General features: G+C 38.5%; 2 pseudogenes; both read right to left on the bottom strand.

The window, feature by feature from the left end:
* LOC149172956 (uncharacterized) overlaps positions 1–13,522 on the bottom strand; it is a 30,826-nt pseudogene extending 17,304 nt beyond the window's left edge.
* Positions 13,523–14,415: 893 nt separating this feature from the next.
* LOC149172955 (disease resistance RPP13-like protein 4) lies at positions 14,416–15,387 on the bottom strand (annotated as a pseudogene).
* Positions 15,388–15,952: the final 565 nt, after the last annotated feature.

The raw sequence follows: 15,952 nt of genomic DNA, 5'->3' as shown, positions 1-15,952 counted from the left end.
TATGTTGATAGGTAATGTAATCAAAATTTGTTTCCAAGAGACGAACACCTAAGTACATCATGAAAATATTAGGGTTTCTGATGAAATGATGTCCGTTTAACTATAATAGCATGAGTTGTTAGTCAAGTTTAACAACTAACACCATAATACCAAGATCAATAGATTCTAACAATAGTTCGACAACCACACTATATTTGAAAATATTTTTAGTTGTATGACCTAGACATATTCCCTGTAAACTCACTAACTCACCATTGGGAGCATAGAGTGCCCACATAGTGGAAGAGATATTATGTGTACTACAGTAAGTTCCACCAACAAAACCAATATTAGGAAGAAGGTTTGTTGACATCTGCAAACCAAGTGGAAAATGCATTAAGAAGGGAAAACATGTTCACAAAAATGCTAACATTCACACCAAAAACTAAACACTAATGAAACACACACTAATGTACAAAGTATCTATGGAAAATCTAGGCATAATACTTTTTGAGATACAGCCCATTATGGGGCTCAGAAAAATAATTTCCATCATAGTAAACTAACTCATATGTAACCTTTTGTAATGCACGTTTAACGATATAGGGTCAATGCCACATAGGTTCGAATTTCCCGGCCCCTAATTTGTTATTATCTTGATCATATAACAGGACTAAGTCACCTTCTGCATATGCACGAGGGGTCACAGTTTTATCATACTAAATTTTAAATTTCCTTTCTTGAGACTCAGTTACCAATGTGGAAATTCGACGAGTCTCGTCAAGACGTTCTAAATAAAGTAACCATTCTTCCTTAGGTGAAGTACCAGGGAGTAATTCGACAACTAGTTTTAAAGATGGGATTTCACATTCGATAGGTAGGGTGGCTTCCAGACCATAAACCAATTGAAAAGGTGTGGGTCCGGTCACCTTTTTGGCAATGGCTCAATATGCCCATAATGTCAAAAAAAACATGAGACGCCAGTTCTTTTTTTGCATCCCAATGGTTTGTTGAAGCATTGTGACCAAAACTTTATTAACAACTTCCTCTTGGCCATTGGCCTATGGATAATACGAAGTTGATCTATCGTGACGTAAGACCAACTGAGCAATGAGTTTTGTCATCATGTGATTTTGGCAATGGGAGCCATTTTCGGTGACTATGGCTTGTGGTACATCGAACCAAGGTATGACATGGTTGAATAAAAACAAATCTGTAGCTTCACCGTTAACATCGTAGGTAGCCATCGCCTCAGCCCATTTTGTGAAATAATCTATAGTTACGATGATGTATCCATGTCCCCCAGCTCAGTGAGGGTTACAAGTCATAACATCAATGTCCCATTTAGAAAATGGGCCAACAATGATAATTGGGTTTAAAGGAGCAGGTGACGTTCGTTGTTTCTGGCTATAAATTTGGCATGCATGACATTTTTGGACTACAAGGATGCAATCTTTGAAGATAGAGGGCCAAAAATAACGGACATGAAGGATCTTTTGAACTATAGCATATCCTAACATATGACTGGCATAGGCTCTAGAGTGGAATTCATTCAAAGCTTTCTCAGCTTCCTCATGCGTTAGACATTGTTGAAGGACTCAATCCACACCAAGGCAGTATAAGGTATCCATAATAATGTGATAGGGTTGGGACTGGTACTGGATTTGGCACCACTCAGAGAGAGATAACTCTAATCGAAAGGTCTAAGTTTGGATATATATGATGATATCTCCATATCATGGATTGTGGGTGCTAATAAGGAAGAGATATTCATTAGGAGTCATCTCATCAGATATAGCAGTAATGTTTGCAGAGGGAAGGTCACAAATTAATTTGGCAAAAACAATTGATTTATTTTACTTAGATTTAGTGAAATCTAAGTGAAACTCCCATAGGATGACAATCCATTTGGAGCATTTTTCCCCAAGAAACTGATGAGACATAACATAGGTCATGGGCTGGCAATCAAATATCACTATAGTTTTTCGTAAGAGAATATAATGATGAAAACGTTGGACAACATGAACAACTGTGAATGCCAACTTTTCTACATGAGCATATCAAGTCTCAGAATAAAAAATGTTACAACTCAATTAGTATATAACATGCTCATTTCTGTCATCATCATCCTAAACCAACACCATACCAATGGTATTGTTAGCGGAAACCAAGTAGAGAAGATAATCACGATGGTAATTAAGAGGATGCAACAAAGGTGTGCTAATGAGGGCAGCCATTAAAGCATCAAAGGAATTTTGAGAAATGTCATCCCAAATGAATTGGACTCCTTTCTTCAGAAGGTGAGTAAAACCCTTGGCAAGGTATGCATAATTTGGGACAAAAAGATGAAGAAACTTCGCCTTTCCCTGCAAACTCTGAAGTTGATGTAATGAAGATGGAGGTGGAAAATTGAAATGGCCTCCACCTTGAGAGGATCAATGTGGATGCCTTATTTGGAAACTACGAAGCCTAAGAGATGACAAGATTCAACACAAAATACACACTTATGAGGATTCAATCAAATATTGTAGTTTCGATAGCGAAGAAAAATTTCCCAAAGGTGAGTTGGATGGTCTTGACATTTAAGCGAATGCACAGGTAAATCGTTGAGATATGTCTAAATTGTATTATTAATATCATGGAAAGCATAAGACATAGCCCATTGGAAGGTTGTACCAGTGCTTTTCAAGCCAAAAGGAAGCTTTTTGTAGGCAAAAGTCCCCCAAGGACAAATAAAGGCAGTCTTGTGTTGATCAGTAGGAAGGATATTAATTTGATTATATCCAGAGAATCCATCCATGAAGGAGAAAATTTCACTCCCGACACATTCATCGATAATATGGTCAATAAAGGGGGTAGGGTAATTATCCTTAGGACAGGATCGAATTATATCTCGATAGTCAACACAGACTTGTATCGTTCCCTGTTTCTTAGTTACCGGAACAATGTTGGAAACCCAATCTGTCAATTGGATAGGATAAATAAAGCCAACTTTGAGAATATTTTCAACTTCACCCCTAATAGAAGCTCCCTTCCTTGGGTGCACTAGATGAAAAAGTTTTCACATAAGTTTCACGTTTGGATAGGTGGGGATCTCATGTACCATAATATGGGATCGATGCCAGGCATCGCTTTGTAAGACCAAGCGAAGACATCACGAAATTCTTTTAACAGGGTTGTATAAATTTTAAGCTCATCGGGAGTACAAGAAGCTCCTCTGTGAATGTTTTCGACAATCCCAAGTTTAACAGAGATGTCAATGGGTATGGTTTCGGAAATGTTCCATAAATTTCTTTTAAACAACACCTCATGAACCAATATAGGTGTCGGAAATAAAGTAGTCATTTCATGGGAAAGTAAAGTACCTAGACAAGTAGGAATTGATCTAGAGCTAGGAAGAAAAGAGGAACGATGATGAAGATCATTCCAAGGGTTTTCTTCAAGAGACTTAACTTCAACAATGCTTTCATCAATAAGGAACATCTCATTCAAAGGATCTTCAGAATTAAAAGAACAAAGCCAAGGAGTTTGTAGATACAAGTCTAGGGAAAATATCAATCGATCATGAGTTATATATGAACCCGCGGAAGCCAAAAGGATAGTTTCATAAGCTTGCTCAACTAGGCTAAGCGGCATGGCATCACTAAAATTGTTGATTTGGTTAGGATTAGGGATGATCCATGGGTCATAATTAGATGAGATCATGTTAATTGAGGCAATATTGGAGGGAGGAGGAAGGGGAAAAGTTCCCATTAAGGTAGGGTCCTTGAAAATACCTACTTCGACACTTTCATAAGGAATGTTGGTTTTCCCAACATAAGGCACATTACCTATTGAAGAATCAGAAGAAAAGAAAGGAAAATGATCAACATTGATGATTTTCCCTTGGTGGGGAAAATGAAGTATATGGAAAAGAGATGAGACCACACAAAACATTACATGAGTTCAGCGTTGACCAAGTAAAAGGTTGTAATTGAGATTAGCGTCAACAACCTCAAATTCTAAATTGACCTTCTTTTCCTCCAACTAAATGTGTAAGGATTTGAGAATACAATATGGGCAGAAACCTCGACCATTGAAAGCTTATAAAGTGTTCGGAGACTAGTTGAGAAGAGTGGAACCAATGGCTTTCCAACATGATATGGAAATGATTCATGTGGAGGCTCCTTCATCAATAATAGTCTAGTGGATATTCTTTCCCATAAAACCAACTTGTATGAGAAAAGAAAGTTGAGGTGGCGAGTGACGAACATGGTTTTCAAGATAAAATAATAAATCTGTGGGATCAATTCCTCCAATAGTAGATAACAAAGTCTTCCATTGTGAGACACGTCTGAAGGAATTCCAAGGCTAAAATAACCGAGGTTTCTTGAGAAAAGTCTTCTACAATATTGTAGTGTTGGGCAGCTCGCACATTCGAATTATAGGATGATTTCCAAAGAACACGTTTATGGGGTGGTTGGATTATGTAATCAGTGGTAGGTTTTTCAATATGGAGAGGACCAGAATAATGTAAAGTGGAGGAAGAGGGTACATCAGTGGTATCTTTCTCCACCACAGGTTTCTCAGGTGGAAGATAATCTTTTGATCTCATGGCTATGAAAATATGCTCTGAACCACTCATGAAAATTTGAGAGCTTCCATAGGTTTGAGCATGGGGTTGGTATACCAATTGCGTCTGTTGAGATGGTAAAAGTTCCTTCAGCACAACTGGAATCCATGTAGTTCCTTTCATAAGTTGACTTACTTCGGTGTGTCGGGGACAATCCTTAGTGTAATGATCTTCATCACAAATAAGGCAAGGATATTTAGGCTTTTGATTGGGTGTGTTATCAGTTGATGGTTTTTGGGAATCCTGTTTGGGGGTATCTTGTTTAGCTTTTGCTTTACCCTTATTCTTACCTTTCGAGGATTTATCTATTGTGGTAGACTGGACAACATTTACATCTGAGGCTTTATTAGGGTTCTTAGGATTATCAACAACATGGGAAGTTGTAGTGGTTGGAGTAGATTTAGGTTTCAAAGGAGAAGATGGAGTAATACTAGACCATTGAGCCACATATCCAATGATGTCATCGATAGGTGGCGAATCTGTGGGTTTGGAAGATGCAAGGTGAGTCAAAGGTCACTAGGAACCAGGTAAGAGTTCATATAATGTGCCAGATTGTGAATAAACTAAATAAAAATAATGGGCATGGGTGATGGCTTATTCCTTAGTCACACAACCACCCATGGCTATGTCTTTAGCAATAGGAGAGATGAATTGTTTAGTGAACCATTCAATCAAAATCATATCCGGGATATCGAATTTGATGAGATGATGCTTACACCTCCATTCATGGATATGACCAGAGATGTGAGTAGGAGTCATCTATTGCAAAGATGTTAAGGGATGGGTTCGAGTCTAATACCGAACATGAAATTGAAAATGGGTGAGGAAAGCCATAACCAAAGTATTGAAGTCTTGGAAAGCACCACGAGAGAGCTCAATATACCATTTCATGGAAGCACCAATTAAAGTGCGCTGGAAAAGAAGTAAATGGATAGAATCATCAACCCAAGAGTTAGAGGAACACCAAAGGTGATAAGTCATAACATGTGCTTGGGGGTCTTCTCCAGATTTACCTTCGAATTTGGGGCAATCACTAGGTATTTTGGTTGGTACCGGAGGCCAATACGGTGAGTGAAGTATTGGGTCATTCATAAGCCTTGACACATCTGGCAATTCCAACATTTCCAAAAATGGTAGTTGTGGGTTATATGAAATATAGGGTCTCTGGTGTGTACCAAACTGAGTATTCCAACCTTGCTAAGTTTGGGTCTACCCCCACTATGGAGGATTTTGTCCATAAGGAGGTTGACCATATGGAGGTTGGCCATACTAATTCTGGTGACCATATTGGACATATGGAGTTTGAAGAGAAAATTGACCATACTGTTGTTGGTATGGTCCTTGTTGCATTTGCTATGACTGTGGAAATGAATGTTGGTAAGATCCCTGTTGGAATTGGTAGGGAATCTATTTTGTGGCTATGAGTAAGGTCCATGATGGGGTTGAATAGGAAGTTGTTGTCATCTTTTCTCGTAAGGTCCCTGTTGGGATTGGTAGGAAACCTGTGGCTGCAACTGTGGGTAAGAAACCTGCAGTTGTGGCTACAAGTAGGAAACCTACGTCTATGGCTGCAGGTAGGAAACTTGCAGCTGAGGCTACGGGTAGGTTCCTTGCTACGGTTGAATAGGAATTTGTGTCCGTAGAGGAGGATTATCAATCCCATAAGTATATTGCATTTGAGAACCATACTATGATAGAGGAACTGCCTGCTGATAAGGAGTTTGGATATGTTGAGAGCCTATAGGATTATAAGGCTGCTGGTAGGAATGTTGAGTTAAAGGGACTTGATGACCGTGTAAAGGAGTTGTTATGACATTACCTGTTATAGATGGAATCGATGTTCCACCTGGGTTAGAAACAACATGAATGGGTTGACGCACCCCCAATATGGGAGGAGGGGTTGGATAGTTTCCACTAAAAGCACGAGGTGTGTAGGGTGGATGAAGTTTCATCCGAGACATTGGAACATATGAACTTGTAGGTTGTTCACTCACATTAGGGACTGCAGTTACTGTGGCTACAATAGGAGGAGAAGAAATATTAAGAGGAACATGTGTTTCACTTATCGACATTGTAGGTTGGGTAGGGTTTTGTGTAGTTACCGACATGTTTGGGACAAATGATCTGGTAGTGTGCATGACACCAGAGGACCAAATAAGATTGTGAAACGGCGAAGCTATACCAGAATGATCTAAAAAAGCATCGTCGTGAGAGTTATAACCCTGTGGAACCAAGGGTGTATTATAGGTAGGAGGCTTTATTGGCCCCGTTGTCATGTAGGGAATGAAAACAGAAGAAAATCCCTCAAGAGGAAGAAGTGACAAAGGATCAATCTCCATACTGGGAATGTGAGTTCCACAAGTTTCCACTAGAATACCTTGGGGCATTGACCCTATAGGTGGGTTATTGCCTTATGTTGTCATGATTGGAAAAAAATCCCTGGTTGGGAACCTAAGTAGTTATAGGAGAAGGAATCAGAGGTATGTTGGGAGTATCAAATGGACTATATGGATGTGGAGGTGATAAATACACAGAAGAATCTGATTCAAAGAGTGGATTAGGAGGAAAAAGCAAGAAATCTGAAATAGGTTGAGGACTAGCAGGAGAAGAGTCCTAGGATGATCCTACTGACTCTGGAGGTGGTCGAGAAGCAAGGGGTTAGATTCTTAGGACAAGACGAAGTTCAACTCCTTGGTTTTCAATGGATTCAGGCTCAACATTACCATAACTTACAAATACAAGTGAATTGGGCACATTAGTATTTCCATAGATATCTGGGGTCTCATTTGGGACTCTTGGTGGTTCTGCCATGATGTCTTTTCAGAAAATGAATCGGAAATGTGTGTTGGTGAAAGCTTTGGGCTTAAATCCAATTTTAAAATTAGCCATTAATGTTTGAGGACAAAAGGAGGTTTTCATTTCACGGGTAATTGGTGATTCTGTGGTCGATTGATTTTACTATCAAAAAAGAAATAAATCAAAAAGAGATAAAACTAGGCATGAGGGATTGCCAAGAAACGATGACATGCAATATACACCTTGGTGGAACCAAGGACTTAATGTATGGAAACCAATCTCCCCGAATGTTGTGTTCAATGTATCATGTTATACAAGGTGGCAGGCACAATTACCTATGGATGGATAGCAACCTATAGGGGACTCCCAAAATATACATGATGGTACCTGGGACTTTATTCTGTAGTATTTTTTTCTAATGCGTAACTGTTTGATGAGAGCATTCCCATATACTTACCATACGTGGAGTGTCTCCGATATACCTGAAAGTACTGGAGAATGATCCTATACACTTTTGTATGTGGAATGAGATTTCATCCCTAGGATACAACACTAGAAAATAATGACAACTCCTACGTTTAATGACACTGGAACATGTCTCTACCCCAGAACTCTAAACGTTTTTCATTAATGACAAATGATCCTTAGGTTAATTGAAGTAAATTTTAAGTTGAACTTCAACTAAGTTTCAGTTTTAGGGCTCAAATATCGATGTCACCTGAACACCTATGATGAAAATAACATGAAAAAAACACTCTTTTCAATTCAATGAAAGCTATATAACATAAGGAAGAGGTTCATACACTGATACAATAATAAAGTATGTAGCAAACAAAATTCTGTTAACTAGATATGTGGTTTTGTGTACATATGGTGCTTTGTACAGTTTTCATATGCAGTGTTGTGTACATATGGTGTGGTGTGCATGCTCTACATATGGTGCTACGTACATGTGGTGTTACATGTATGACTGTACATGTGGTGTTGTGTGCATGTGGTGTCGTGTACATGTTGTACATGGGGTGTTGTGTGGAGGTGATGTTATGTACATGTCATGCATGTGGTGTTGTGTACATGTTGTGCATGTGGTACCACGTACATGTGGTGTTGCGTACATGTTGTGCAGGTGGTGTTGTGTACATGTTGTACATGTGGTATTGTGTGCATGTCGTACATGTTGTGTTGTGCGCATGTGGTATTGTGTGCATGTTGTACATGTGGTACTATGCATGAGCATTGCATAGTCATGGTACTGTGACATGTGTATTTGTTGTGTTTTACTCTATGTATGTATCTGTATTTTGTTTTACATCGTGTGTAGGTGTGTGTATTGTGTTGTGTTGTACACCAGATGTAGGTGTATGTATTGTGTTGTGTTGTACATCGGGCGTAGGTGTATGTGTTGTGTCATACACTGGATGCAGGTGTATGTGTTGTGTTTTATGTTAGGTGTAGGTGCATTTATTTTATGGTGTTGTATGTTGTGTGTGGTTGTATGTGTATGATGCACACTATGTGTATGTGTGCGTGGTTGAAGAGAAGGAACTAGGTGTTTCTCAGGTGTGGAAAATGATATGGTGTGTGTATGGAAAAGACAAAGGATAAAGGTAGAAGCTAAGGATCGATTAAGGGATAAGTATAAGTATTTTATTTCAATTTTAATTATGCATGTGATCTATGATTCTCGTTTATGATCATTACATGTGATCTATGGTTTTTGTTTATGATGGTTACATGTGATCTATGATTTTGATTATGATGGTTGCATTTTGAGCTAACTAGATGTGATATGTTTATTCATGATGATTTGATCAAACAACTAGTTTGACTTGTTGTGACATAAATTAAACATGATTGCAAGTGTAGCTCATTGATGAGCCATCGATGAGGTATGATATGAGTTTATTTCAATTCGTTTTGAGTCTAATGGAAATTATGTTTTTGGTATAGGAAAGCATGGAAAATTACCGATTTGGGTGGTTGGATTGACTACCAAATAATTAGCAGCAACCACAAAAGGAATTGGAATAGGAAGCAGTATGTTGACAAAGCACTTCAGGAGTAGGGCCATTATGGGACACTGGTACCCAATAGTGTCCATTGATTTCCATGAGCATGCTGTGATTCGTTTGATGGTTTTGAGTCAAGTGTATGTCTGGCTTTGGGACCTTTCGATGTGAGGAAACCTTGCCAAGGGATGGATCACCCAGGAAAGGGGATGCTAGGGAACTTGGAAGGTGAGTGACTACATGGAAGCGGGTGTCCAGATTGCTCGAGGGACTGTGTAGTAGAGAAGGGAAGGTCGAGATGTATTCTTTTTTGGTCATTATCATTTCCAAATGGACATTGGGAGTGTGCCTTGGAATAATGAGTTGGTAATTGTTCACTAAGAGAATGATAGCGCAAGGATTGTAACAGTGGACATTGGATGTAGGTTTTACTTTGGCAATGCATTCTGGACTTCCTGGGAAGGAGGTGAATCCTGTTACTACTTCGAAGGTGGAGGTGTGAGCCTCTCGATTCCCTTATTATAGATTCAGGCATCGTATCCTTTTATTTTTTGGTTAGAGAAAATGTGTGTATATTATTGTAAATACTGTATCGAGTTGTGCTATAAAGCTGCATAAACAATATGGTTATTTGTTGGTTGAAGAAACTATGCATAAGTATATGTGGCTTTTATTGTAAATATTGTAATGAGATGTGTTATAAAGCTCCAGTAAATGCTATGATTGTCATGTTTTTTGCAGTGGTCCTTGTAAATACTGGAACGAGCTGTGTTATAAAGCTCCATAGGAATTATGTTTTGTTTTCATCAATTTGTTGGTTTATAGGTGTCATTGAACACCGAGGATGATGTTCCCCTAAGGGGGAGGGGTTTGTAATTTCCCCAGGTTAAAATTTCATGTAATGAAGTTAATAAAGGAAAAACAATACTAAGGTCATGGGACACGTATTCCAAGATGAATGTTGGGAAAAACATCCTAGTGTGAGTGTTCATTTGGCTTATTATGGCTAGGGGAAATTGGCAAAGGAAATGGAAAAGACTTTAAAAAGGAAAGAGACATTATTTGGCATTTTATTTATGAAAATAATGGAAAATAAGATAAAAGGAAGGTGAAAGGTCTCAAGTTGCATGTGAGGAGGAAAATGAAGGAAAATAATGGAAAATTGAAGAAATTAGAGGCCTCATTGATAAAAGGATTTTGAGGATCAGTTGGTAGCTTTTGTCAGTTCATTTTTGGAGCTTGCTCTCTATTCTCTCCCCCTCTCATACTTTCACACACTTAGAGTACTCTTGGAGCACTCTAGCATTTGATCAATGAAAGTAAAGGAAGGAAAAAGAAAGAAAATGGAAGAAAAGATCAAGCAAGGAAGAGTTGGATCAAGCGGCTATGGTGGGATTACTTGTAGGTATCAAGTTGCATGTATTATTTATTTGCAAGTTTTGGCATGCATGGTACGTTCATGTGTGTATTTGGTTCTCTTTTTTCATTAGCATGGGTTTTTCCATGTGTGACAGTGGGTTTTAGCCTTGCCTTGTCATTTCCGGATAACCATGGTGTGATGGCATTCTCTTACTTGGTTGATTTGTATTGTCAGATGGTTTCGAAACTGAGTGGGGTGGTCTCAGGAAAATCACAAGGCCAAGGAATTCCTTGACTGGTAATGGCGGGATATGTTAAAAGTAGCAACAAGAAATCCTAATTTAATTTTTCCTTGAATTAAATTAGGAATTAAATCAAAATTCTATTCTCATAGCAACTTGTAATAGTTAACTTAGATAATTTGACTCGGTTGGCTCAGTAAATTTGAGTTGGAAGTCTATCTAGAGTCATGTAGAGTGATTCCTCAATTTTAGGGGTCTAGGTTGAGTTCTTTGGAGTTGTAATTAATTAACTCAGTTTCACTGAGTTAAAGTCAATTAAACTAGTTCAAACAGTTGGAGGAACTAGTGGGAGGTGTATTAGTGGGGACAGGCACCAGTGCAGCTTCACTACTCCACCAGTTAATTTAAGATTCACTCATAAATAACACATGCATGTCTGTTCAGAGGAAGACCCAGTTGAGATTAGAGTTCAGGGACAGCGTACTATTAATTGTATATATGGTTCATGCAATCAATTGAGGACCTATGGATGGATTGTGCAATTATGAGTGGGGAATTTTGCAAAAAAATATGGCCGAATTCTCTCAGGAATTGCGTAAGGAAGTAGGAGCTTGTTAGGCCGCAGAATTTGCTAAGTGTTAGCTTGAGTTGGTTTGTGAAGTAGAGAGATAGATTGTACTTGTGCAAGAATTATTTGGGTTTGAACAAGCATTGTATTTTCTTCTCAGATCTTCTGGTTAACGCAATATAGATAGTTAGGGTTTTTAGCAGTTGCTTTCCCTAAAGAAATATTGTGTTATGTGCGATTGATATTCTTAATTTTTTTCTTATTGTTTTAATCGATCAATTTTGGTTTCCACTAAAGAGTACAGTATATTCTTGTCTTTTGTTTTATTATATCACATAAGTTGTTGAATCTACAAGTAAAAAAATATAAATGGTATCGAAGGTGAAGAAAATATAGAAGAGGAGAATTCGAGTTTGTTGTGCAGGTGAAATTGAATTTGCAGTGCATACTTCAAAGTCAGCAAAATGTCATTCTACGGTTTGAGACTTGAGTATTCCCTAGAGGGCAGTTTGAATTACATATCTTGGAAGGACATAATGGAGGCAGTGTTGGAATACAATAAGTTGAAGGAATTCATAGATAATGATATTTCAAATCCTCCAACATTGGATATCAAAGATCTAGTTGAATGGAGAAAGTGTGTGGAAAAGGGGAGAAGGATTATCCTAGAAGGAGTTAGAGATCATATTGTTTGGAATCTCCACAGTAAGGAAACTCCATTTGAAATGTGGAAGGAATTGACAAACCTGTTTCAAAATAGCAGTGACCACGAGAAGTTGGCACTAAATGACAAACTTAGAAATATCAAGACGAAGAAGGGTGACTCTACTTTGAAGTACTTAACCAAGTTAACCCAATGTTGGGATGAGCTTGGAAGTGTCAAGATTACTATTTCCAAAGACGATCTGGTGAGCCTAGCACTTCTAGGACTTCCTAAGAGCTAGCACAATTACCAGGACTTAGTTAATGGGAGGGAGAAGCTACCGAAGTGGGAGCGGTTGTGGTTTGGCTTGGTACAGGAAGAGATCCAACAAAACACCAAAGGCGGATCCTCATCAAAGCATGATGATGAGGAGAATTATGCCTTAGCAGATAAGGCAAAGAAAGGGAAGGGGAAGTCATCCCATTCAAAATCAGATTATTGTCAGGGTGACAAGAAGAAGGACATGTGGAAAATCAAGTGTTTTAACTATCATGAGCTAGGACATTTTGCCACAAAGTGTTCGCATAAGAATGTCGGTAAGAAGCCCTCAGGAGGAGTGGAAGATGAGGCTCTTTCTTCATAGTTTGAACTCGATTTTACCCCAATGACTTGCACCCAAATATTCTCAAACACTTCAATTTCGGCATTGCATCCTCGTGGAACGAGGGAATGCTTTTCATATGATCAAACTTGTGAATGTGCAGCTCTTCCAGTTTGGAAATGACCCTGCTTCCCCAAACTCATTTGGAAATTAAATGAAGTCTGATTCCTATTCCACTCCAAGTGTAGCTTTTTCAGATTGGGAATCTTTTCTAACCCTCTAAAATCTGAACTAGAGATTTTTTCCAGCCCGTCTAATGATAGCTCCATGAGATTCTGAAGCTCAAAAATCCATTTAGGAACCTCGCAATCCCTAAGATGAGCTATTTCAAGGCGTTGCATGGCCTCCATGTCCATTGGAAGATGAAGGGTTGTACCAGGATCACATCGAACATCTAGGGTCCACATCTTTGTCATGCCCCGAAAAGTCCCCTCGTCCTCTACTCTAACATCATCACTATTTGATCCCAAGACTATTTATATGTGTTGAAGAAGGGTTAATCCTTTGAGAACCCTCAATTGAAAGTCACTGGCACTGGCACTGCGTGAATTTCCAAGAGTGAAAGTGACACCATTCAATGCCTGTAGATAGATGAGCTTAGATATACCCACAAGGCAATATTCAAATCCCCACCCTAAATTCGAATGTAGCATATGTTTTTTCTTTTCTATCCCTTCATGCAGTTCTTCTACATGGGTATCACTAACATCCAGAAACTGGAGCTGCCGAAGACCACTCAAGGACTTGGGTAGTTTCTGAATCGTCATCCCAGATAAATTCAGATACTTCAAAAGCTTTAAATTTCAATAGATTTGGGCAATGATGTAATGGAAGTTCTACTTAAATCTGACACACACAGATATCTCATATTGTCAAAAAAGACTAGGGGAGATTGATTTAAGAGGGCCATTATGAGATAGCAATAGACTTCAGAGTGCTAGACACTGGTTTCCCTTCTTGATTGTAGATATCTCATCTTTCATTAATGAAATTCTATGCAATCCTTGGCACTCTTCCACTTGCATGCTTTCCAATTGTCCACCAGGTTTTATCAAACATTTAGTTTTCTCGGAAATGACTAAATCATGCAGCAAGTCATGCATTTTGCAACTGTCTCCTCGCCCATTCCAACCAACCTATAAAGCTTCAATCAGGCATCGATCAATAATTTCTTCCATGTAGGAGCAACCTACATCATATGCTTCTTGTAATTTTACAGAAACAAATCCCTGAGCAATCCATGCATGCACTAAACAATCAGACTCTATTTCAGTATTCTTAGGATAAAAAAAGTAGTAAAGAAAGCAAGGTTTTAGATGATGAGGCAAAGCCTCGTAGCTGAACTTTAGTGACAGCATAACGTAGTCGCTCATGCCATGTGTTTTATTTAGATGAAGAAGGTTTTCTTCCCATTTATTAGGAAGATCACTTGCCATAATTTCAATATGAGCTCCTATTGTTTTTATGGCAAGGGGCAGTCCGCCGCATTTGTTTACAATTTCGTTGGCTATCTTCTCCACTGCCCTGGAACACTGGTGTGGATCGTCTAGGAAAGCATGGACACAGAATACGGCCAACTATCTTCTTCTGGTAAACTATTTTTGTGGAGAATTTGGTCGCCAGCCCGCATGTCCTTTGCAACATTTTCATTTTGGGTTGTCACCACAACCTTATCTTGGATTCTGGATGGCAAGCCAATTTTCTCCCAAGCAACTCTATCCCACACATCATCAACTGCAAATAGACAGTGTTTTCCTTATAAATTTTTATGAATCTTCTCTATAAGCTCCCCCTGGTTTAGTTTCTTTGAATTAAAATATGGCTCGAATTTACTGAGCACCTAGCAGAGAAACTCCACAACATCGAATTTTTTAGATATTTCCAACCAAACCTTATGGTCAAAGCGTTGACTTATCTCTTTGTTTTTGAAAATGTGTTGGATCAGGAGATTTTTGCTTTGCCCTCCCATGCCCACAGCGACAATAACTGGAGGGTTTTCTTCCTTCAATATCCATTCAATAATCACTTTAATATCGTCGTCCATGCCCACAATCTGTGATTATTGAAGACAAGCATATGATCTTTCCTACCTTTCTATAAAAATATTTGCATGTCTTACCTAACCATGAGCAGCAAGCAACTTGAGATTTTCTGCATTCACCAGTTGGATCTGCTTGAGTCGTTCCTTTAATTCCCTAATTTTGCGGCCCATCTTTAACTGGAATTTCAGTTTCACAAAGATGTTATCAGCTAACCCACATTCCTCCAGTAGGTACTCAACATCGGCCATAAAATCCTCAAGATTTTCAAGCCAATTGGAAATTGAATTGGAGCTCCTTTTCTCTCCGGCGTCCATCAAAAGACATTTAATGGAAAGAAGCTGCTCACTAAAGAATTCAAAATCCTTTCTGAAATTAGCAATCAGTGATACCTCTCGAGAGACCGCTCGGGAGAGTTTGTCTGCGACAATATGAGTAAATTTGGCTATAAGTGCACTAAAAACAACTGCTTCTGCCATGCTTCCTTTGATCCTCATAGAATAATTATTGCAGGATATTAGTGTGCTCTCTGATTTTGTAGAAATTGCAAGTAAGAATAAGAATGAAGAGATTATTATTTGGTACAACTAGCTAGAGAAAGAGACCAATCATTCCATCACAGCGAAGAATAAGATTTGGAAGGATATTCCATGTTATGCCACCCTAGCAAAAGAAGTAAGTACAGTGAGAATGAACGGCTATTCCCTGCCGCACCACATTAGAAAAATAGGCAAATCGTTTCAAAATCTTATTCCATGCTCCACCAATGTAGAAAATGAGCTTAATCTTTCCATCACAACAAAATTAAGAATGAAAAGTTTTACCATGTTCAACCACATTAACAAAACAAAGAGTAATCATTCAAAAGGTTATCCCATATCGCATCAAGTTAGAAAGGAGGAAAATGATTCCTTAGCAAGAATAAAAGGTCGTTCCATGCGACAATACACTTGAAAAAATGCAAATTGTTTCAAAAGGTCATTTCACACTGCACCATGTTAAAAAAAATCAACCACACATCATTTTATTCACAATTTCACAACA

This window comes from Pinus tabuliformis, chromosome 4_2 (assembly GCF_031772625.1).
Source record: "Pinus tabuliformis cultivar Carrire ecotype Pingquan chromosome 4_2, CPIR1, whole genome shotgun sequence".
Lineage (NCBI taxonomy): Eukaryota > Viridiplantae > Streptophyta > Pinopsida > Pinales > Pinaceae > Pinus > Pinus tabuliformis.
Note: the sequence above shows the minus strand (reverse complement) of the source record. Positions and strands in the feature narration are given on the sequence as shown.